Here is a 26,738-nt window from a genome sequence, read left to right as displayed (position 1 = left end):
CCAAGAGCATAACCTATATTTATGTGCAAATACTGTATACAGAGTTACACTTCAAATAATTCAATCGGCATTTTCAAATTGAGTAATCTTCCAAAGTTGTATTATTTTTTTCTATGTCGACACCTTGCAGGTCTAATATTACATGTGTTGAGCTATTCAAACTATTATTGTTTTGTTGTTCTATTGCAAAGTACTTCAAATGAGGGTTGATTAGGTTGGTTACATATCATGTAACATATACATTGTTTCTTATCTATTATATATACAGTTCATTTTATTTGTATTGTATCTATTACGTTTATGAGAAGTAAAAAAAAAGGGCCATAACTGCAAATTAAATAGTTGAATACATACATTCATAAATAAATATAATTTCAATATTGCTGATAATTTTAAAAATATGAAATATTTAATGGACTATTTGATTCATTAATTCCCATTTTGACTTTGTATATCTGGGTGACTCATTTTAAAAATGTTATTGAGACACTTGTGATTTAGGGCTATATAAATAAACATTGATTGATTGATTGATTGATTATTTTCTATAAATATAAATTCGTATATTATATAAATGTAAATATTTATATAATACATTTTTTAATTTAATCTTCTAACCTTAATATACTATATATGTATCAATTTTTTAAAACATATTTTAAGTTTAAATATTTAAATACATACGTTTATCAATAAATATAATTAAAACATTTAAATATTTTTGATCATATTTAAAATGTAAAATATTTGGTTGACTTTTTGATTAATTAATTTCTATTTTGACTTTATGATGTAATAGTTGGCTTTTCTTGATATATATTTTTATACAAATCAAACTGTATATTATACATTTATGAATTTGTATTATGAGTATATTTTTATTTATTTAATTACATTATGTTTTTGGTTAGCATATTAATAACATACATATTTTAAAAATGGACCATAAAAGAACAAATTTAATAAACATATAAATACATATTTTTTTGTATAAATACAACTTCATGGTTTCTCTCTCTCTCTCTCTCTCTCTCTCTCTCTCTCTCTCTCTCTCTCTCTCTCTCTCTCTCTCTCTCTCTCTCTCTCTCTCTCTCTATATATATATATATATATATATATATATATATATATATATATATATATATATATATATATATATACTCCAAATTGTGACTGTGTATTATCTCTGTGACTTTTTAAAATATTTATTTTAAATAAAAAAAATATATATCATACATTTTAATTTATATGATAAAATGTTGTCTGTCTGTGTTGGCCCTGCGATAAGGTGGCGACTTGTCAAGGGTGTACCCCGCCTTCCGCCCGAATACAGCTGTGATAGGCTCCAGCCACCCCAGTACCCCGAGAGGGACTGGCGGTAGAAATGGATGGATGGATAGATGTTTTTAAAATTGTATTTATATTTTATCTATTTTGTTTGTGGTTAAGATATTTATAACAAAGATTTAATAATTAAATAAATAAAAACTTGCATTTTTAAATAGATATTTTAGAACTCCAATATTGATCATATTTAAAATGTAATTGACTATTCTATGAAATAATTCTTATTATATATATATATATATATATATATATATATATATATATATATATATATATATATATATATATATATATATATATATATATATATATATATATATATTATTTTTATTTATTTATTTTTTTTTAAGTGAAAAAGGCTCAAACACATGCTTTCTGCTAAAAGTACAACAACGCTGTTATCTATTTAAACTACATTTCCCATTATGCCTTTCTTTGGTACGTCATCGTGCGGCAGCATGTGCTTTGGCGCTATGTTCCAACTATGTCTCAGTGCCGCTCAGATGCTGGTGGAGAGAGGTCGGACCGAGGAACGCTAGTTGGACTTCCATCGCTACGCTGCATTTTACAGTCAGATAAATTCCTCAAAGTTCTCCCTGAAAGACATTTTATCGCTGGAATTGCCAATTTTGGATAAACCGTGTTTGAGAGTTCAGGCGAAGGATTTCTATACGAGCATTGTTTACATTGCAAACCAAGTGGATCACCATGGATTTAACAGGACCACTATGGATCACTTTTGTGGAATATAAAGAACAACTCGCTGCTTTTAAAAGTGCTTTTAAGTCCATTTGTTTGTCTACTGGACCTCAGTGGACACATGGGAAATCATTGTGGATGGGGTTGATGGCAAGGAATGGAATATCTTGGGATATTAGCAGCTGGGATGCTTGTGTTGCCCTCAAGGGACATCTCCTGATCACACAGGTATGTCATATTTTTTTTAAAGTAAATTTTATCTTTGAGGTTATAATAGGATGAATACTAATAATGAATCCATATGGTTTATAACTGTTTTTATTGAATGGTTTGTGGGGGTACAGGTGTCTTCCCATGCTGCCAAGTGTCCCAAAGTGGTCTCTGATCAGTGTATATATATATATATATATATATATATATATATATATATATATATATATATATATATATATATATATATATATATATGTATATATATATATATATATATATATATATATATATATATATATATATATATATATATATATTAATTAGATCAGGAAAAAACACAGAGGCTATATCATCCCTACAAGCCTGTTTCGCAGTTTTGGTGCTAGGAATTTTCAAAAAGGGGTCCCACATTAAATTGTTGGGGTCCCACTTTTTTTGTAAAAAACAAAAGATAAATGTATGCATTATCCTGTTATATCTCACATTCTATATTGCGTTTTGGAAAAAGGTTGTCATTACTTAATTCATAAAAAAATAATAATACAAAAGAAAACACATTTTTATGCATATGTAAATGTATTCGGTTATAAACTTTCATTCACTTTCTTCTGTCCTTCATGGATATAAACTTTACCGCTGCCGGTATTTTTTTCTAAATTTTTATTTAATAAGTTTTAGGTGTATTTATTTATCCCCTGACGAGCAGTCAAGTATTTACATATCCCCTGACGAGCAGGGAAACCTTGTAGGGATGATATAGCCTCTGTGTTTTTTTCCTGACCTAACATATATTCCACTCTACCCTGTATAACGGATAAACCACAGAAACCTCGACTATGTATATGTATATATATATATATATATATATATATATATATATATATATATATATATATATATATATATATATATATTATATTATATTATATTATATTATATTATATTATATTATATTGGGTCATAGTAACTTTAGAGACCCTTATCCTATGATAGAGGGTTCTAAGAGTGTATTATTACATCAGGACCCTAAGAGAATATAATGATGGGACCTCCCCAACTCCCTGAAAAAACTGTTTTTCTGTACTGTGGTTACCTCTAAATGTATTTCACCTTTGACATCAGTAAAGCTAGCTTAGCAGGTTTGAAAGAGAAAAAAAAAAATCATTATTTTTGTCAAGCCGCTGCGCCTCCAGGTGTAAATGACGACACTAGCCGTTGTAAAAGTGCACATGGGCTGTAAGGAGAGCGCTCTAAACTTGGCTGCATCCTTTGCATGACCCCCAAACCCCCCTCGGGCACCCATGCACCTTACACCTGCACTTGCCGGCTCGCAGCCCTCGCCTATTTGGGGTCTACTTCTTACCCGCCTTATTCCACACGGTGACTCCATCATTGCATCACCCGACTAATAATATTAGGCATGTATTGACTTACACCTCGCATGTCAACTTATTTCATAATAGAAATAAACCACCAGCCACCGCTTTATTCATCTGAACAATGTCATATCATTCTAACTTGACATATATACTTTCTCAGCCACTTTTTTCCCACTGTGTCATTGGTGTGTGTGAGTGACAGGAAGAAAAGCTCTAACTCTGGGGCTTGGGAGAAAGTGTTTGGCGCCACCTACTGGTTTGCTTTGATGCATTTTTATTAGGGGTGTCAAAAATAACGAGTTAACTGATGTGATTAATCACAAAAAACATCGCCTCAATCATGTACAGTTGCAGATTAATCACGCAATTTTGAAATTATTTTTTACATTAATTTAGTTTGAGCTCCTTTGCCTTAACACCAAAACACCAACTGGTGACATACAATGCAGTGTGGGTTTTATATAAGGTCAGTAATCAAGTCAATGCAAACACATAATTTCGCTTCAAAATATATATATTTTTTGATTCATATTTTTATTTTATTTTATTTTTATTTTTATTTTATTTTTATTTTATTTTTATTTTATTTTTATTTTATTTTTATTTTATTTTTATTTTATTTTTTATTCATATTATTTATATTATTTATATATGTATATATTTATTTATATATTTTATATATTTATATATTTTATTCTTTTTTTTAGGTTAATTTAAGTTACAGAAGCAAATAATTTACTGTGTATAAATCATGATTAATCCAAATTTAAAAGTGCGATTACATACGAAGCAGTGTTGGTTTTATATAAGGTCAGTAATCAGGTCAATGCAAACATACATAATTTCGCTTCAAAATGTACATTTGTATTTATTTATATTTAAAAAATTTTATTATTTATATATTTATATATTCATTTACTGTATATATTTTATATATTTATATATTTTATTCTTTTTTTTTTAGGTTAATTTAAGTTACGTAAGCATGTAATTTACTGTGATTAATCATTAATAATCCAAATTTAAAAGTGCGACTACATACAAAGCAGTGTTGTTTTTATATAAGGTCAGTAATCAGGTCAATGCAAACATATATAATTTCGCTTCAAAATATATATATTTATTAATTTATAGTTGTTATTTTATTTAATTTAAAATATTTAAATTATTTAAATATTTATATATTTTATATATTTATATATTTAATTCTTTTTTTTTTAGGTGAATTTAAGTTACGTAAGCAAGTAATTTACTGTGATTAATCATGAATAATCCAAATTTAAAACTGTGATTAATGTGATTAAAAATATTTGACGCTATTTGTTTATACCTCTAATAGAAGACTAGCCCTCTTTTTTTTTTAAAGGTCTTATATCCGTGTCAGTTCAGTTTATCATTTATGTAACAGCAATACCGAATAAAAAGAAAGAAAAAAAAACGGTTCCATCAGCAGTCCACTGGCAGGTGTGTCTAAGACCAAAACAAATACAGTAAAATATGAATACAAAAAAAATCCTGACATTTTGAGTGTCTGTACAGAACGTATATAGTGCTGTCACAAGCGTCACATTTTTTTCCCCGCTAAAATTTGGATGGACATGTGACCACATTTTCTTGGGAAAATTACAGATTAATTTTGCCAGCAAACCGGGTGTTGTTGCTACCTAAAGGCAAGTCAGCATTGGACCTTCTTTGTAAGTAAGACTTATGTCTATTGTTAGGGTTGAGGCACAGAGCACCACTATATATGTCCATGACACACACCCACACACACACACACACACACGCTCCAGTCTCCAAACAAGACTCCCATTCTCCGCTGAAGAGGGACCCTCTGTCCAATGCCAAGTGACTCTCATGGCCAGCATTGACGGTGGGACACTTGCCCTCACAAAAGGAGCTGAAGTGTCAGATAAACTCGGTCAGACCATAACCCCCCCCCCCCCCCCCCACGCCCCCAACACACACACACACACACACACACACACACACACACAGACACACACACACACATAACAAACCCCTCCCCAAGCCTTCAACACAAGAATTCTTTATCTTCCACCCTAGGAGGCGGACAAAGACGGACTTTGTGTCAGCGAGCAAGGAAGGTCTTGACTAAACACTCGCTCTTCTCCTTCTTCTCCTGCTTTTTGTCGTATGCGAGCGGCGGAGAAGGAGCATGGCTGCAGCGCAGACGTGACCCTTGTCCGGCGCACCGCTGTGCCGCCGACATCCACCACTTGGGTCATGTCTGCATCACTGCGGTGATATCCTGGAAAGTCTGTATTGTGTACCTTGTTTGGTCCTCGACACACAGTAGTCTTGATATTTAGTCCTAATTAGTCTCTAAAACTTAAAAACAAACTCCAGTTTTGTTTATGTGTCAGGGCTGTCACTAAATCTGCTTGTTCACAGAACATAGTCGTGGTCAAAAGTTTACATACACTTGTAAAGAACATAATGTCATTGCGGTCTTGAGTTTCCAATAATTTCTACAACTCTTATTTGTTTGTGATAGAGTGATTGGAGCACATACTTGTTGGTCACAAAAAACTTTCATGAAGTTTGGTTCTTTTATGAATTTATTATGGGTCTACTGAAAATGTGCCCAAATCTGCTGGGTCAAAAGTATACATACAGCAATGTTAATATTTGGTTACATGTCCCTTGGCACGTTTCACTGCAATAAGGCGCTTTTGGTAGCCATCCACAAGCTTCTGGCAAGCTTCTGGTTGAATTTTTGACCACTCCTCTTGACAAAATTGGTGCAGTTCAGCTAAATTTGTTGGTTTTCTGACATGGACTTGTTTCTTCAGCATTGTCCACACGTTTAAGTCAGGACTTTGGGAAGGCCATTCTACAACCTTAATTCTAGCCTGATTTAGCCATTCCTTTACCCCTTTTGACATGTGTTTGGGGTCATTGTCCTGTTGGAACACCCAACTGCGCCCAAGACCCAACCTCCGGGCTGATGATTTTTAGGTTGTCCTGAAGAATTTGGAGGTAATCCTCCTTTTTCACTGTCCCATTTATTCTCTGTAAAGCACCAGTTCTATTGGCACAGTGTTTCCGATAAACTGCCAAGATACCTGTGGCGGTGGGGGCGTGTCTATGGGCGTGGTCACCATGACATCCTCAAGCAATTTGCATAATTTACTAAAATTATATGATTTTCTCTAAAAAGGCTCAAAAAATGTATACTTACTAACTAATAATAACAGTTTTGTTTTAAACGTCCATCCATTCATCAATCCATCCATTTTACAATATAATTACAACACTTTATGTACATATTTATATATAGATTTGAACAATAAGTTATTCACTGAAATATATTTATTAATTGTGGTTCTTACAAAAAATATATTTTATAAAATATAAAAACTAAAATGTCTCTTAAAGCTCTGCCCCTTTAATTAGTGCATACTGAATGATTTAACTTTAGCCTACTACTACAACCATATTATTTACCAGCAACATAAAGTGAAACAGAGGCACAGATGTCCTGCCACAGTCAGTAACAAATAAACAGAAAACAGTAGTGGTCAAATACAAATAAGGCAACAAGAGAAGTATCCTACACTTCTCTTTTGTAAAGTAAATCTGTACAGCCTATATGGGCATCTAAATCAACTATATGATTTGCCTGAGAAGCTGGACAGGACAAAAGAAAAACAATTATTATTATTATTATTTTTTTTAATTTGTGGTGGACGTAATTCTTTCGCGGCGGGCCGCCACAAATAAATGAATGTGTGGGAAACACTGTGGCAGCAAAACAGTCCCAGGGCATAATACTACCAGCACCATGCTTGACGGTAGGGGTGGTGTTCCTGGCATTAAAGGCCTCACCTTTGCTCCTTTGCACCTTTGCTTACCATGAATTGATTAAACAAGTTGAAAAACTTATTTGGGTGTTACCATTTAGTGGTCAATTGTACGGAATATGTACTGCACTGTGTAATCTACTAATACAAGTTTCAATCAATCAATCAATCAATCCTCCAAACATATTGCTGGGTATTGTGGCCAAACAGCTGACTTTTTGTTTCATCTGACATCACATGGACAAAGATAAGACCTTCTGGAGGAAAGTTCTGGTGTCAGATTTTTTTGCCACGCAGTGACACAGATCAGGTTTTTTTTGCCAGTCTAAATGCTCTTAAGTGCTTCAAATCAGATCTTTTCTTATCAGATTCAGGCCACATCCTATTGGTACCTGATCATAACTTCCGTCTAAAAGGCAATGCGACCTGACTGCGACCTGAATGCGACCTGAATGCGACTTTTTCGTCAGCTTTGGATGAGCTACGTCATTTGTGTGTGCGGGAAACAATGGAGCCTGCCAGCGGAGCAAAGTATTTTTTCACGGCCAAAATTTTGTTGCATCACCAGTCAATAGTGTACAAATAATAGGCTATCACTGTTGGCATTGACACACTTTTTGTGTCTTTTTACGCATTGAAATCAGAAAGGATGCACGTTTTCAGAAGTCTGCGCGTGCTTTCTCCGTGTCAAAACTGTGTTTTGTTTATATTTGCCGAGTCAAATTTCCGTCCCCGTTTATCGCGTTTTTATTGGTCGACTTCAAAGTAATGAACTTTCCAGTACAATTTCTTACATTTTGATTGGCCGGAAGTTTTATCAATCACAAATACTGCATTTCCGGTATTAGGACTTCCGCGTTTTATTGTTTTCGTCATGGCGAGCAATAAACCCAAAAAGCGAAGCTTCAATGAAAAGTTGCTTCGGGAGCACCAAAAGTTTGTTGGCATTATTTGCCATGAAAGTGTAGATGTGGCGGTTTTTAAACAACTGATGATCTACATACAGGTGAGAATAAGCATTTAAATGTGTCATATGCATGTATGCCCTGGCACACCATTATCATCATTTCATAACCGAAGCAAAAAACGTTTTACACTTTTATACTGAAATAAATACACCTAAAACTTATTCAATAAAAATATAGAACAAAAATACCGGCAGCAGTAAAGTTTAGATCCATGAAGGAAAGAAAAAAGTGAATGAATGTTTATAACTGAATACATTTACATATGCATACAAATGTGTTTTCTTTTGTATTATTTTTTTTAATGAATTAAGTAACTTTTATGACAACCTTTTTCCAAAACACAATATCGAATGTGAGATATAATAGTATTAGGGCTGCAACTAACGATTAATTTGAAAATCGATTAATCTGTCGATTATTACTTCGATTAATAATCGGATAAAAGAGACAAACTACATTTCTATCCTTTCCAGTATTTTCCTGAAAAAAAACCAGCATACTGGCACCATAATTATTTTGATTATTGTTTCTCAGCTGTTTGTACATGTTGCAGTATAAATTAAGGTTTATTAAAAAAAAAACAATAAAATAAAAAATTAATATAATTAATAAAAAATTGCCTCTGCGCATGCGCATATTATAGATCCAACGAATAGATGACTAAATTAATCGACAACTATTTTTATAATCGATTTTAATTGATTTAATCGATTAGTTGTTGCAACCCTAAACAGGATAATTCATACATTTATCATTTGTTTTCAAAACGGTTACAAAAAAGTGGGACCCCAAAAATTTACTGTGGGACCCCATTTTTATGACTTGATGGGCATTTTGAAAAATTCCGAGCGCCAACACTGGCTATATGTAATATATGAATATACATTTTTGATTTAAAAGAAATAGCGATTATTGAAGGACCAGAATGGAAACAGTGGTACATTTGTGTACATGTTACGTGCATTGTGTTAGTCCATCCATCCAATTTCTACGGCTTATCCCTCTCGGGGCCACAGGGGGTGCTGGAGCCTATAGCTGGAGCTGCACCCGGGCGGAAGGCGGGGTACACCCTGGACAATTTGCCACCTCATCGCAGGACCAACACAGATATTCACACTCACATTCACACACTAGGGCCAATGTAGTGTTGCCAGAGTTGAAAAATAAAGCTAATGAAGATCCACGCTGATGTCCGTGTTACCTCTACTAACAGCCATAAAAAGACTACACCCCTCCCAAATATATTAAACTATATATATCAATTCATACATTATATTACTTAAATTTATTTTCACATAAAAAAAACACACATTTTTAAGATTGCCGACTTTTTTAAATTTTGTAGTAGTAGTAGCGACTTCCTTGTTCATTTACAGAATCCGGTCAACTTCCTTTGTTTTCACTTTATCCAACTGCGCATGCAAGTGACGTCGAGGCCACAGTTTATACTGGAGTCTGATAAAGATCACATTTTACTTCCCTTTGACTTGGAGTGTAAACATAGTCTTTGAGTCCTCTCCTTTTTGGCAGTTGAACATATTTTTCATAATGTGATTTATGTAACTAAGGTGTTGGTCTTGCTTGTTTACTTCAGATGCAGTTAGGCTCCACGGTATTACAATTTCTGATCGGTTATCATTATTATTGCGGTATTTTTAAATGAGCTCAAAATTTTCGAAATGTACTTATACTGACATTTCTTTAACCAAATTGTATTTAAAAAACACAAACAACACATTCACAATGATTTCCTTTGTAGAAGAAACATTATTGTAGACAAATCACGGTTTAATGGACCTCAGGTAGAAATTGAATGTGCATATGAAAGCAACACAAGCATTATAAACAAAGTAATATGGCAGAAAAATAATAATAACATACATAAATAAAATAAATGTGAAAATTGTCCAAGATCGCACTTTATGGACATAAGAGGTAACTTCACTTTTTGTCCGTATAGATAAAATAGTGTTCATGTATGAGATTTAGTCTTATGCATAGGGCAGCACGATTATGGCCAAAATAATAGTTAAGATGATTTTTTTATCAATATTGAAATCATGAATATTGATTATGTTAGGTAAAGCAATGTTGGGTGGAGTGTGAACGCAATCCCATCATGTAATTTGTAATGTATAATAAAAAGGTTATATATATAAACGTTATCCATATAGCTAAAGGCAAGTATTTTTTTTAAATTCATTTATAGTATCAGCTTATCAGCTTTTTCTCATTACATGATGCCTTTAGCTCTATTTGTACATTTTGACAGTGTTATATACATTTATATTTACATGTAGATGCTATATCGAGACAGATCTATTAAGAGTTTTAGCAGAAATATGTCGTATGGGAATGTACTATACACAGTAAAACATTAACAAAATGCTATGTCACATGAATGTTTTTTTAAAGTAATAACTATGTAAAGTAATGTAAATAAAACATGGTGTTTACTTTTTGATATGAAAATAAAACACAAAGCAGTTTGGCTAATGAAAATGAGGTCTAATAAACACGTTTTGTTCTTCTCCAACAACACCATGTAGTTCAGTGCAACAGTTTGGCCAACAAAAATAAACAGGAGTGATACCTCTCACATCGAATACGCAATCTTCACAGCCTGCGTTCAATTCGATGAGATGACAAAACATTATTGCTAGTATTAATGTTACTGGAACGCAGACAAAGTTATCAGTTAAATAAAGGACAAATGAGCATCCCAGTAAACAAACTAAAGACTTTATAAACACGTTGTGGCAACTTTGCCGACACGTTTCCTCACGTCATTAACTCTTAGTCACAGCAGCTGATAGACGCTGTATTGAGAAAATGAAAGCAACATCAAATAGTTTTCTCCTTCGGTGTATACTTTTAGTGTGGGACAATATTGTCCACGCCTGTCGCCATCTAAAAACAGCTGTGCGCTCTTAAACGCACGCCGAGACTCCACGGAAATGAAGCGAAATAAAGTTGAACTAAGCCGCTCGACTCTGTTTACCCATCCATCCATCCATTTTCTACCGCTTGTCCCTTTTTGGGGTCGCGGGGGGTGCTGGAGCCTATCTCAGTTGCATTCGGGCGGGAGGCGGGGTACACCCTGGACAAGTCGCCACCTCATCGCAGGGCCAACACAGATAGACAGACAACATTCACACACTAGGGCCAATTTAGTGTTGCCAATCAACCTAATCTGTTTACTTTAAGGGGAAATCTCCGGAGCAAAGTCCGTGTAGTTATGTTCCGCCTTGTTTTTTCAAGCCAAATGGCGCTAGCGTGCATGCACCAGCGCTGCTATGACTCTGTTTCCAGAAAGTACGCAGTGTTGCCTAACATGCAGTAATAAATAAATGAAGTTTTTTTTATGTAGACGGTATTACTAACCGTCAGGAATTTTACCGCGGTTTATCGTTTACCGTTACATTCCTTGTTGGAGTCAGTAGTCATTTGATCTGCTTATTTAGTTATTCTAGTGGTGTTCCTCAAGGCTCCCTTTTAGTTCCTCTCTTTTTTTTAACCATTTGGGCTATTCTACTGAAAGCCCACGAGTTCAGTTTAAAAACACTTGTGAGAGACATTTTTGCAGAGCACTCCCGTAACTCAGACAAAATAAATAGACCAAAATCCAGTGTCTACTGAAGAAGATGCTGGTTCTCAGGAATATACAAAATAAGAATGATAGCAAAGTCCTTAACATTCTGGAAGGGAATTAGTTGTATATCCCTGGAGTATGCCGTCATATGAGGTGAGCCCCAGCCAAGAGCAATTTGTACTAACAAAAAAATGTTTTATACTCCACCACAGGCAAAACTTTCCGGGATGTTTGTCTTCCACTTTTCTCTGTTTTTACATGGGCGACATCAGTAGCATCGTGAAATTCAGTTTGTAGGTCTTGCATAAATTGTGTGTTAATGCGATTAAATGTAGGGATGTCCGATAATGGCTTTTTGCCGATATTCCGATATTGTCCAACTCTTTAATTACTGATACCGATATCAACCGATACCGATATATACAGTCGTGGAATCAACACATTATTATGCCTAATTTGGACAACCAGGTATGGTGAAGATAAGGTCCTTTTTTAAAAAAATTATAAAATAAAATAAGATAAATAAATTAAAAACATTTTCTTGAATAAAAAAGAAAGTAAAACAATATAAAAACAGTTACATAGAAACTAGTAATTAATGAAAATGAGTAAAATTAACTGTTAAAGGTTAGTACTATTAGTGGACCAGCAGCACACACAATCATGTGTGCTTACGGACTGTATCCCTTGCAGACTGTATTGATATTATATTGAAATATAATGTAGGAACCAGAATATTAATAACAGAAAGAAACAACCCTTTTGTGTGAATGAGTGTGAATGAGTGTAAATGGGGGAGGGAGGTTTTTTGGGTTGGTGCACTAATTGTAAGTGTATCTTGTGTTTTTTATGTTGATTTAATAAAAAAAAACAACAACAAAAAAACGATACCGATAATAAAAAAAACGATACCGATAATTTCCGATATTACATTTTAAAGCATTTATCTCTAATTAAATGCATTTGCCACGCTAAAATGCCAAAGAAAGACATAAATTGAGGACTGATTAATGCATACCCTCGGATAGCGTACGAATATTAAATTAAATTAATTAGATGATTTTGTAGAAACTGCCTCTCTTGTCCCTTTTTGTCCTGTGGAAAAAGTGGGAAAAGTATGAGCATTATTTGAGCCAAATAGACCGCAGTCTGAATATACGACAATCCTTCTTTTTCAAGGCCTATTTTTGTGAAAATATTTTGCCAAGTTTCAATTCTTCATCATAACTCCTCCTATTGTAGCCTAACGGACCCAACCCTTGAGCTATTGTTTGTGTGTGTTACCGTTAGGGCTGCAATGATGAATCTATTGAAAAAAAGCTTTGATTGATAATCTGGTGCTTTGATTAATCGTTTAATGAGTGTAATTTAAAAAACTTGATAGAATTCCGACTGCATGGAGTGCCCGGAACTTTAAATACGCGGACATTGTTGCCGCACAGCCTCTGCAAGAGAGCGTACATGAGAGCAGTGGTACACTATACTGCCAAAAGTATTTAGCCACCCATCCAAATGATCAGAATCAGGTTTCCTAATCACTTGGCCCGGCCACATGTGTATAAAATCAAGCACTTAGGCATGGAGACTGTTTCTACAAACATTTGTGAGAGATTGGGCTGCTCTCAGGAGCTCAGTGATTTCCAGCGTGGAACTGTCATAGGATACCACCTGTACAACAAATCTAGTCGTGAAATTTCCTCGATCCTAAATATTCCAAAGTCAACTGTTGGCTCTATTATAAGAAAATGGAAACGTTTGGGAATAACAGCAACTCAGCCAGGAAGTGGTAGGCCACGTAAACTGACAGAAAGGGGTTAGCGGATGCTGAAGCGCATAGTGTTGATGGAGGAGTCTGGGTTTGGAGGTTGCCATGAGAACGGTACATTTCGGACTACATTGTGCCGAGTGTGAAATTTGGTGGAGGAGGAATTATGGTGTGGGGTTGTTTTGCAGGAGTTGGGCTTTGCCCCTTAGTTCCAGTGAAATTAACTTTGAATGCTCCAGGATACCAAACATTTTGGACAATTCCATGCTCCCAACCTTGTGGGAACAGTTTGGAGCGGGGCCCCTTCCTCTTCCAACATGACTGTGCACCAGTGCACAAAGCAAGGTCCATAATGACATGGATGACAGAGTCTGGTGTGGATGAACTTGACTGGCCTGCACAGAGTCCTGACCTGAACCCGATGGAACACCTTTGGGATGAATTAGAAACAGAGACTGAGAGCCAGGCCTTCTCGACCAACATCTGTGTGTGACCTCACCAATGCGCTTTTGAAAGAATGGTCAAAAATTCCTATAAACACACTCCGCAACCTTGTGGACAGCCTTCCCAGAAAAGTTGAAGCTGTAATAGCTACAAAAGGTGGACCGACATCATATTGAACCCTATGGGTGAGGAATGGGATGGCACTTGAAGTTCATATGTGAGTCAAGGCAGGTGGCCAAATACTTTTGGCAATATAGTGTATGTGGGTGCTGCGATCTGTGAGGCTTTTTTTTAATAATGCATTATTGTTGTGATTGATTATTGATCAGAAAAGAAAAGAACGACGGCTATAGCAAGCATTACAAACGTTGCTCATTTTTAACTATTTTCCCTAAAATACGCATTAAGGCTATAAAGTTTGTTTTTTCCGATTACTCGATTATCCAACAAACTATTTGATAGAGTACTCGATTATTAAAATAATCGATAGTTGCAGCCCTAGTTACAGCTGCATCTGTAGTGTGTTAGTTTGTGTGAGTGACAGGAAGAGGAGCTCGGACTTGCATGGAGAAAAGTTATTTGGCGACACCCGTTGGTCTCCTTGTATACATCTATAGCAGTGGTGTTAAACGTACGGCCCGAGGGCCGCATCAGGCCCGCGAACAGGTTTTATCCGGCCCTCGTGATGACTTTGCGAAGTATAAAAATGAACCTGAAATTTTTGAATGAAAGAAACAGATGTTCTAAATGTGTCCACTGGATGTCGCAATAGCAATTATGTGTATCTTTGTAGATGATGCTACATATGTACAAAATAAACCACATGATGTTAGCACACCAGTCGAGGAAAATGATCAAAGTACATAAAATTGATTTTGATATAATTTGTTTTATCTTGATAGACCCCAATGATGAACATTATCACATAATTTATCCCGAAAATATAAATAATGACAAATAAATGATTAACCGCAACATATAAGTGTAAAAAAAACAACCTAACAACATTATGATTTGTACATTTCTGCTTGTTCTATTTTTAAACAAAGAAAACAATCTGAAGTTGTCTTTATTTTTAAGTTATCGATAGGTGTTGGTGTTACTTCAGATGCAGTTAGGGTCCACGGTATGAACATTTCTTATCATTATTATTAGGGTATTTTTAAATGAGCTCAAAAAGTTCGAAATATACTTATACTGAAATTTTTTTAACCAATTTTTTATGTAAAAAACACAACACATATGATTTTCTTTGTAGAAGAAACATTATTGTAGACAAATCACGGTTTAATGGACCTCAGGTAGAAATTGAATGTGCATATGAAAGCAACACAAGCATTATAAACAAAGAAATTATCTTATCCTTATTATTGCGGTATTTTTAAATGAGCTCAAAATGTTCGGAATATACTTACCGTATTTCCTTGAATTGGCGCCGGGAATATGGTATTCGCATGCCTAGAATTACAGCCGGGTCAAACTCGTTTCGCAAAATAATTAGCGCATGCTTGGCACTTCCGCCGGGTCAAACATGAGTCATTAAATGACTCCCGCCTCCTGGTGGTAGAGGGCGCTAGTGATCCTTCTTGCGACTGCTTGTACTGCAGAAGCCCTGTGCTGCAGAAGAAGACAACAGCAGCAATCGTGCGCAGCCATTTATTTTACCATGGAGGATTACATATCTAAAATAAAACAGTTTTCTAAACTGGACTTTCAATCGAAGCAGGAGGTAATACTTAAAAGGAAGATCTCCATCGAGACAGAGAGACTTTTAAAACTGAAGGAAGACTTCTATATCGATGCTTTTCTTCAAAAGGAGCTCGCATGGACTCATTTATACCTAAAGGTAAGACCATAATAACGTTTTTTTTATTAAATGTGCTTTTCATGATAAGGTAAGCGCCGGAGTGAGAAGAGGTTTTAAAATAATTACCGCATGCATGGCAATCTCGCCTGCTTTTGGTAAACGCAGGGGTGAGAAGAGGTTTTAAATTAATTAGCGCCCCTGCGGCTATTCAAGGAAATACGGTATACTGAAATTTTTCTTAACCAAATTTTATGTAAAAAAACACAACACATATGATTTCCTTTGTAAAAGAAACATTATTGTAGACAAATCCCTGTTTATTATTATTATTATTATTATTATTATTATTATTATTATTATTATTATTATTATTATTATTATTATTATTATTATTATTATTATTATTATTTTAACAACATTATGATTTGTACATTTGGGCTTGTTCTATTTTTAAACAAAGAAAACAATCTGAAGTTATCTTTATTTATAAGTTATCGATAGGTGTTGGTGTTACTTCAGATGCAGTTAGGGTCCACAGTATGAACATTTCTTATCATTATTATTTCGGTATTTTTAGATGAGCTCAAAATGTTCGAAATATACTTATACTGAAATTTTTTTAACCAAATTGTATGTAAAAAAAACACAACACATATGATTTCCTTTGTAGAAGAAACATTATTGTAGACAAATCACTGTTTATTATTAGTATTATTACATTTTGATTTGTACATTTGGGCTTGTTCTATTTTTAAACAAAGAAAACGATCTGAAGTTGTCTTTGTTTTTAAGTTATCGTGCCGTGATTTTACCAGTCCGGCCCACTCGGTAGTAGATTTTTCTCCATGTGGCCCCCCGATCTAAAATGAGTTTGACACCCCTGATCTGTAGACTCTACAGTTAGAGCTATCCTGTGGTAAATTATAGGCACATATCTGTCTCATCTATATATGTATATCTGTATTTATAATGAAGGATGGATACTTGGCAACATTTCCTGGGGAAAATGAACAATTAATCAAAACGATGTTGGGCTACTTTGTCGTTTGTTTGGTACTCCATTTGCTTCAAGACGCGATGAACCAACTATTAATTCCACGCAGATGTCATTGTTTGTTTTTGCAGAACAACATTAGCACGAGCGTTTGACTCCTAGCGTTTGTGTAACTTGCAGGAGGAGGGGGGGGGAAGGTAAACATATGGTGTTATGGTGTGTTTATGAGGTCATTTATCATGTCCAAACCCTTGGATCAAACTGAAGAAGCAGAGCTCAGAAGCATGGGAATGAGCTCAGTGTGACCGGACGGTGAACTCTTGGTGTCGTGACCGACCGCGGGAGATGCAGTTATACTTTAATTACATCGTTTTATGTCTGCGGAAGCTCCTAGTGCCTTACCTTGTGAACTCCGGGAAAGTGTCATCGTTGAAGTCACGTGACCTTTTAGTGCAGGATGGTTGGGAAATCATCATACGTGTAATGGTCACTTAAAGTTGTTCTAAACAGGGGAGCTGTCACTTATTAGTATGGAGCAAACAATAGGGAGCTTGTCTTTGGGGGTGGCGGCAGAGGGCCCGAGGGGGGTCGGCGGAGCTCCTGGGGGGGTGGTCTGAGATTGGGCAGCGGCCTCTGACCAAGAACAAGCCCCCGTCTGATGGAGAGAACTGCTGACCCTTCCTGAGTAAAATGGTACCTTTGTTTTTCGATGTGTTTATGTGTGTGTGTGTCTGGGAGACGGCGGAAACTGGGGCCCTCTCTGTTAAGTGTGTTTGTGATTTATTTTTTTTCTTTTTCACCACATATTTTGTCGTAGTTGCCTGTGAAGTTCTTATTATTACACTTAGAGATGTCCCATAACGGCTTTTTTGCCGATATCCGATATTCCGATATTGTCCAACTCTTAATTACCGATTCCGATATCAACCGATACCGATATATACAATCGTGGAATTAACACATTATTATGTCTGATTTTGTTGTGATGCCCCGCTAGATGCATTAAACAATGTGATAAGGTTTTCCAAAATAAATCAACTCAAGTTATGGAAAAAAAAATGCCAACATGGCACTGTCATATTTATTATTGAAGTCACAAAGTGCATTATTTTTTTTAACATGCCTCAAAACTGCAGCTTGGAATTTGGGACATGCATGAGGAGGTTGAGGTGGGCGGGGTTGGGGGGGACAGGGTTGAAGTGTGTGTGGGGGGTGTGGGGAGATGTATATTGTAGCGTCCCGGAAGAGTTAGTGCTGCAAGGGGTTCTGGGTATTTGTTCTGTTGTGTTTATGTTGTGTTATGGTGCGGATGTTCTCCAGAAATGTGTTTGTCATTCTTGTTTGGTGTGGGTTCACAGTGTGGCGCATATTGGTGACAGTGTTAAAGTTGTTTATACGTCCACCTTCAGTGTGACCTGTATGGCTGTTGACCAAGTATGATTTGCATTCACTTGTGTGTGTGAAAAGCCGTAGATATTATGTGACTGGGCCGGCCCGCAAAAGCAGTGCCTTTAAGGTTTATTGGCGCTCTGTACTTCTCCCTACGTCCGTGTACCACTCCGTACAACGGCGTTTGAAAAAGTCATAAATTTTACTTTTTGAAACCGACACCGATAATTTCTGATATTACATTTTAAAGCATTTATCGGCCGATAATATCGGCAGTCCGATATTATCGGAAATCTCTAATTACACTCATCTGGGAAGTGGCAATGAATAAACTATTTGAGAGTGAATCAGGAGGTTTAGGTGTTCCAAATCTGAGGATGAGAGGGTGATGAGCGTGAGGGTCTCATTACTGACACCAGGAGGTCCGGGAATAGTCTTTGGGAATGTGGTAGTCCTTAGGAAACTGAGAGAAACAGAAGTGGATAGGTCTAAAAAAAAAAAATAAACTAGGGGGGATGATGAAGAGTGGAGAAGGTTACACTTGTGCATTTCTTTTCGTATCTGTCATATTTTATTTTATTATTTCACGTTTTAGTTCTTATTTCAACTTTTCTCCTTTTCCAATATTTTTCCTCTTTTTCACATTTGCTATTTACCGTATTTTCCGGACCATAGGGCGCACCAGATTATAAGGCGCACTGCCGATGAATGGTCTATTTTTGATCTTTTTTCATATATAAAGTGCACCGGATTATAGGGCGCATTAAAGGAGTCATATTATTATTATTTTTTTCTAAATGTAAAAAACTTCCTTGTGGTCTACATAACATGTAATGGTGGTTCTTTGGTCAAACTGTTGCATAGATTATGTTTTACAGATCATCTTCAAGCCGCTTTCTGACAGTCGCATCCGGATGCGCCGTTTTGTGGGCGGTCTTATTTACGTGGCTCACCTTCGGCAGCGTCTTCTCCCTGTCATCTTTGTTGTAGCGGTGTAGCGTGCAAGGACGGGAGTGGAAGAAGTGTCAAAAAATGGAGCTAACTGTTTTAAGGACATTCAGACTTTACTTCAATCAATAACAGAGCAGCATCTCCTCATCCGGAAACAACAACACCTTGAAGAAATGTGTCCCGTGAAAAAACGTCTGACCGGAACTCTAATAACTAAAGTTCCTTGGGTGAATAATGTAAACTCACTACACCGGTTTGTTTTAGCGCTTTCATGGCGAGTTTACTTACAAATATAAGTAAGAACTTTACAGTACTTTATATTAGAAATGGCAGAAATGGAGAATGAATGTCCCATAACAAGAAGATAGAGAAATAGAAGAAGCTTATCTACTATGGTGTCTTCACGGAGTACAAAGGCGAATGCGCGCAATTTTTCAGGATTTATGCAGACCCCAAATACAGATCAGCAGGTACCAGAAGGTAAGAAAAGTTGATTTTGCATAATATTGCGAAACAGAACACCAGATAATATGTCTTACCTTATACACACACCATAGTAATACTCATATGTTTGATGCGCCGACAATCCTTCAAGCGGTGCGGCTTCAGAACTTACCAAAGTCGTACAAATTTTTTTTAATAGATTTTTTAATGTTTGTAATGTTCTATATTTTCAATGGAACATTTAAAATGTTGGTGTTATTTACTTGAGACACATTGCCATCATAGTGCAGCCTACACTTATCTCTTATGTTTGACTGCCATCTACTGGTCACATTTATCATTACATCATGTCCCAAATAAAATAGCTACGAGGTGGGTAAGCTCAACCAAAGGTATTCCTTGCATTAGGCCCACCGGGTTACAAGGCGCATTGTCGATTTTTGAGGGGAAAAAATGATTTTAAGTGCGCCTTATAGACCGGAAAATACGGTAAATTTTTTTCCTATTTTCTTTGTCTATTAAAAATTAGAGAATTGTATTTTGCTGGTGGTGGTAAATTTTAGTGGATTTATTATTTGTCACTGCTTCATTTTTCAGAATTTTAAGCTTTTTTTCAGTTTTTTTTAACACGTCTGCTTATAGAAAACAATGTAGGTCTGGGGATGCGTAGTGAAATCGGTACTTTTACAGGGACCGATCGAATTCCGTCGGTACTATCGGGTATTGATTCCCGTAAAATCCAGTGGTGCCATAATACGACACTTTTTGATGGCAGACTACCTCTAGGTAATGTTGCAATTTTCAATGCCAACCAAGCAAGTGTGCCTGATAGAAAACAGTCCAGTGTAAAGTATGACTTCACTTTTCCAAAATGCGCTAGCTCGATGCTAATTTATTTTGTCGTTGCTGATTAGTATATTACTTTATATGGCGATTACGATGCCTCCAAATTTGGTGAACTATGACTAAAATGCACGTTGCAATCTAACAGCTGGTGTGTAAGTACAACACTTATATGGAGGACAATATCTGACAAAAGTATTAAAATGAATAAATGAATAAATACATGTATAAATAAATACTGGACTAAATTAATAAAAGGACTACATCAATTGATGTATTTGTAGATATTACTTTGTTTTTTTGCTGTATCTTTCTTTTTTGGGGGGTTGGTGGTATAGGTGGTATGGTTGGGATATAAACAAAACATATTTTGACATTTAGGGCAGACAACAGATATATGATGTATGTGAATGTGATGTAATGGATAGGAATGTCTGATGCTGGATGTCAATAAAAAAAAAATAAAAAAAAATAAATCAAATTAAAATAAAAAGAAGGACTAAATAAGTAATTAAATGTGCAACAAGTCAGTTTAAAAACATTAAATGAGACAAATAATTAAATATCTGAAATGTATTTCTATATTTCTTTATTTGTACATGCATTTATTTATGTTTGTTTAGTTCCACATGTATTTATTTCTACATTTCTGTGTCTGTTTGCTAATTAGGTAGGAGGGACTAATGTCACATTTAGCTTCATAGCAAAGACTACTTCTTAGCTCAGCACCACATCCTAGTATATATACACTACTGCCATCTAATGTCTTGGAATTGCAACTGACTTTCGACTTTCTTTATTGTCATTCAAATTTGTACTTTACAATGCAGATAAGAACACCATTTTTTTTGCATTTGGCTTGTTATAGTGCAGGGCAAAAACAGCAGCAAGTATTTACAAAATACAAACAACAGCAGTATTTACAGTAGGGAAGGGATTCATATAGCCCATTCTGGGTGGATCTCACGTGAGAGACAGGGGGCGGATTAATCATTTTTGCAATGCGGTTTGCTGAAAATAATGGAAAGCACCACTCTACATAGCAACTGACGCTGTGGTCAATGTTGGAATTGCCACAAAAAACATGTTTAATATATTCAACACTCTACTGCCATCTAGTGGCTAAAGTGGATAGTGCAACCCCTATTCGTCAGAAGATTAAATGAACTGCACGATTGTGATAAATAATGATAAATGGGTTATACTTGTATAGCGCTTTTCTACCTTCAAGGTACTCAAAGCGCGTTGACAGTATTTCCACATTCACCCATTCACACACACATTCACACACTGATGGCGGGAGCTGCCATGCAAGGCGCTAACCAGCAGCCATCAGGAGCAAGGGTGAAGTGTCTTGCCCAAGGACACAACTGACATGACTAGGATGGTAGAAGGTGGGGGTTGAACCCCAGTAACCAGCAACCCTCCGATTGCTGGCACAGCCACTCTACTAACTTCGCCACGCCGTCCCCTATGTTCAATTGTATTGTACAGTCCAGGGAGGTAGTCCTGTGTCAGGTTGAGGGTCAATGAAGGGTTTGTTTTTAAGTGTTTAATTATTTAATGGCCTGTAGGAAGAAGCTGTTATTGAAACTGGAAGTTCTGCTTCGGAGGCCGCAGAACCTTGAATTGATTAACATGGACCCCGACTTAAACAAGTTGAAAAACATATTCGGGTGTTACCATTTAGAGATCAATTGTACGGAATATGTACTGTACTGTGCAATCTACTAATACAAGTCTCAAACAATCAATCAAACCTCTTTACAAAGTCCAGCAGCGAAAACAGTCCTTGGTGGGGTGGTAGTGGGAGTGGGAGGTGTCTCTGCTGAATTTCTGAGCCCTGGTCAGAATTTTGCAATCTCCTGGATGGGAGGAAGTGGAATCTGAATGATCGTCTCCTGTGTCCTCACCACTCTCTGCAGGGACTTCTAGTCTTAGGCACTGCAGGCTCCTGACCAGACAGAGATGCTGATTCTCAACTATATTATAACACCGTATTTTTGGGACTATAAGACAGTTAAAATAACTGAAATGTTCTCAAAAATTTACGGTGTGCCTAAAAACCTTGTGTATAAATTATTTCTGGTTGTGCTGACCTAGAACCAATTTGAAATGGTACATAATGTAGAGATAAGAGTGACCAGTAGATGGCAGTCACTCATAAGACATAACGTGTGGACTGCAGGTTTGAAGCCTGTTCAATAAATGACTCTAGCAAGCAGTGGTAAGACTAAAACACGGCGCTCACAAATCTGTCAGATTGTTTTAGTACGACTTTAGTAAGATATGAAACCGCACTGCTTGATGGATTGTCGGAGCATTATGGCTACTGTAGTCAGACGTACTGTGCTTCAACATTTGGGTATTATTATAGTGTGTATAAAGAGCCCAAAATGGCACCCATAAGGAGGCCTATTATCTGCCAACTTTTCTTACCTGTTAGTACCCGCTGATGTGTGTTTGGGATCTGCATAAGTCCCAAAAATGTGCGTGCCTCCGCCATTTTAGTCTGCGCCGTAGTCAATAAGCTCCTTCTTTTTCTCTATCCTCTTGTTGTGGGGCATTCATCCTCCGCTGTTGCCATTTCTAATACAAAGTAGCGTACAGTTGTAAATTATATCTATCAGTAGACAACAAAGATGACGGGGAGAAGAATTTGTCGGAGTGGAGCCACGTAAATGAAACCGCCCACCAAACGGCGCATTCTGAAGAGACGGTCAGAAAACGGCTGGACATGACATCATGGTCTGTAAAACTTATCCATCCATCGATCCATTTTCCTCCGCTTATCCGACGTCGGGTCGCGGGGGCATCGGCCTAAGTAGGGAAGCCCAGACTTATTTCTCCCCAGCCACTTCGTCCAGCTCCTCCCGGGGGATCCCGAGGGAGGAGCGTAGATCGACCGGTAAATTGAGAGCTTTGCCTTCCGGTTGAGCTCCTTCTTCACCACAACGGATCAATAAAGCATCTGCATTACTGAAGATGCCGGTCGATCTCACTATACACTCTACCTCCACTCGTGAACAAGACTCCGAGGTACTTGAACTCCTCCACTTGGGGCAAGATCTCTTCCCCAACCCGGAAATGGCACTCCGCCCTTTTCTGGGCGAGAACCATGGACTCGGACTTGGAGGTGCTGATTCTCATCACAGTCGCTTCACACTCGGCTGCGAACCAATCCAGTGAGAGCTGAATATCCCGGCCAGATGAAGCCATCAGGACCACATCATCTGCAAAAAGCAGAGACCTAAACGGTTAGGTCTGTAAAACATAATCTAAGCTAAATGCTGACCAAAGAACCATAATTAAATGTTATGTTAAAACAATGAAGTGTTTTAATTGTAGAATCCCCCGAACCCCCCAAAAATTTGACCCCTTATAATCTGGTGCACCTTGTGTATAGACCTGAATAGATCCGCTCATCCGCAGTGCGCCTTATAATCCGGTGCGATTTATACTCTGACAAAAACGGTAGTTGAAAAGGGGATTTAGAAACGTAATAAGAAAACAAGTAATAACGACTGAAAATCACATTTAAATTTAAAATAGATTTTATTATTCATTGGCTTCCAGTTAAATTCCGCATTGAGTTTAAGATTTTAGTCCTGACATTCCGTGCGTTGCATGGTGGGGCCCCTCAGTACATCACTGACTTGCTATGTCCCTACTCTTCCGTTCTTCAGGCCAGGGTCTTCTAAAGATCCCAAAAACTCGTTTTAAAACCTGTGGAGACCCGGCATTCCAGGCTATAGCTCCCAGACTCTGGAACAATTTGCACCAGTCCCTACGTGATCTTGACTGCGTTGAAACTTTTAAGAAACCGTTGAAAACTTCTCTTTTTAGTAAAGCTTTTAGTTAATGCACCTTTTAATTATCATTTTTTAATCCACTTTGTATCCTTTTTGTGATGTTGTTTTATCTGAATTGTTGTTTTACTTCACCTATGTACGCTTTGTGATTTTATCTGTGAAAGGCGCTTTATAAATAAAATGTACTTACTTACTTACTATTAATAAACAACCGGAAAAGTATTGGAAATTGGTACTGTTGAACAATGGTATCGATTCTCAAGATTTTTCCTTCTTTCTAAGTGCCTGCAGAAGGCTAACAGGTGTCTTATGTGCAGTTTAAGTCCTGTATTAGACTTTAGTGCAAAAATAAAAAAAAAATGGTTTTGCTGCAGTCATAAAGGCCATTCTGAACTATAAATGGGGAAAACAAGCGTGTTTTTGTTAATGTCAAAGCAGCGGTTTGGTGGTAAAGTGCAAGTTTTAAAAAACTAAACCTTAAGGAAATGCTTGGTTAAGTGTGACATTTTTCATACTGCGACATCGCCGGCTACTGGCCTGACATCCATATTACTGCATGCGTTTTTGAAGGCCCTAAGGCGTATTCACATTTCCCCCAAGTAAACATAGCCTTACACATCTTACAGTCTTACTTCTTTTATCTTGCGGTCACATTTTGGAGGGAAAATTCTTTGACAAATGTCACATTCCACCCAACTTGTGACCATATCGCTTCGCGGCTATCTTGGGGTGTGGATTGCCATGGTGACGCTGCAACCTTTTTAGACAGTTCAATACACACACACACACACACACACACTCCCTAGCAAACCATCCTCATTCAGGAGGTTTTTTCCATTCGATCTGCTTCTTCACACCCTCTCCCCGCTTTTCTTCCCGTCCCAGCAGGGAAGGATAAAGGAGACATTTTTGTTGTGAAGAAGAGCGTGAAATGCAGCAGACCACCAGGCCTCCAAGGAAACTCTTGACTGTCTTCATTAGTTGTTCATTTTCCCAATTAATCGATCAAACGCCTTTTCATGCGCTCCAATTTAAACGAGCGCCCGGGCTTAGTTTAGAGTTCTTGTCCGTGTGCTTCTTATTTGGAGCCAGCGTTTGACTGACTGAGCAGTAATTGGCTGTCAAGGTCTCGGACGAGCGATAAGCCCTCATTATTCTGCCAAAAGCTCTTTAACCGCGATAAAAATGACCGAAACGTCTACACATGCCAAGCTGCTGTCAACAGGTCATTCATTACTCATTGTACAAAGTGTCAAAATCACTCGAATCCCTTGCGATAGACTTTTGCTGATTAGATTTGAGTACATTTGTAAGTGGATTAACACTATCTGGCAGTCTGAGGATGGACGGATGGTATTTTATGACATTTAATCAAATCAAATTTTAGGGACTTTAGGAAACAGATTGAAAACATGAAAGGTTTGCAAGCAAAATTTGTAATACTCTACTGCCCTCTTGTGGACAATTTGAGTAATCGTCCAATAGCGGTTGATTTGGCTGCAATTCCTCCATTGGCCACTGTATGTTCATGGTGTTATTATACTGTCAAACAGTTAATTAATAAAAAATCTATATATTTTTTTATTTTATTCGAGCAGATTCTGATCAACCCATGAGTGTTATAAAAAATAATGCCATTGTAAAATAGTTTATTTTAAATAGGCCAATGTATATTCATTAACATTGTCACAATGGGTATAAATTATAGACACACATGTTACAAACAAAGTAGATACAAATATAAACAATACACAGTACACCTGAAATTATTAGAATAAAATACAATGTTCTTAATAAATATGAAGATATAAAGATATTGCAATAACTAATACATAGGAAACATAGAAGAATACTACCAACATAATTATTCTTAAATAATTATGTCATAGAATTTTCTGATTGAATAAAATGAGAAAAAAACATTTGAATTAGAATACAAATCATTTTCTGTACCAATATTTTCGTTGCATACAATTCAAGGATAATCGGTTCATTATTATTTCATTTAGTTCATCATAATTGATGTTATTAACACAGTTTGGCTACCGTAGCTTACAAACATAATAAAGCTTGTATTAATAACACAAAAAAAAGATAGGGTGTTTTAATTTTAATTCTGGAAAACAATTTACACACTGTAAATCTGAGAATAACCTATTTTTTAAATTATGCCTTTCCAATACTATAGAAAAAGCCTCATATCACCACGAGAGGTCACTGTTGAGCTTTTATCAGCATTCTGTCACTTACTGTACGTATTCCCA

At 36.3% G+C, this 26,738-nt stretch overlaps 1 long non-coding RNA gene across 1 annotated transcript in view; it reads left to right on the top strand.

Moving 5' to 3' along the window:
• Positions 1-1,828: 1,828 nt before the first annotated feature.
• The window catches only part of LOC133642857 (uncharacterized), a 168,864-nt gene continuing 143,954 nt past the window's right edge, over positions 1,829-26,738 (top strand). Inside the window, exon 1 of the long non-coding RNA XR_009824613.1 lies at positions 1,829-2,274. This is a non-coding gene — a long non-coding RNA (uncharacterized LOC133642857). The remainder of the gene's footprint in view (positions 2,275-26,738) is intronic.

This window comes from Entelurus aequoreus, linkage group LG25 (assembly GCF_033978785.1).
Source record: "Entelurus aequoreus isolate RoL-2023_Sb linkage group LG25, RoL_Eaeq_v1.1, whole genome shotgun sequence".
Taxonomy (NCBI): Eukaryota; Metazoa; Chordata; class Actinopteri; order Syngnathiformes; family Syngnathidae; genus Entelurus; species Entelurus aequoreus.
This window is presented reverse-complemented; position numbering and strand designations above follow the sequence as displayed.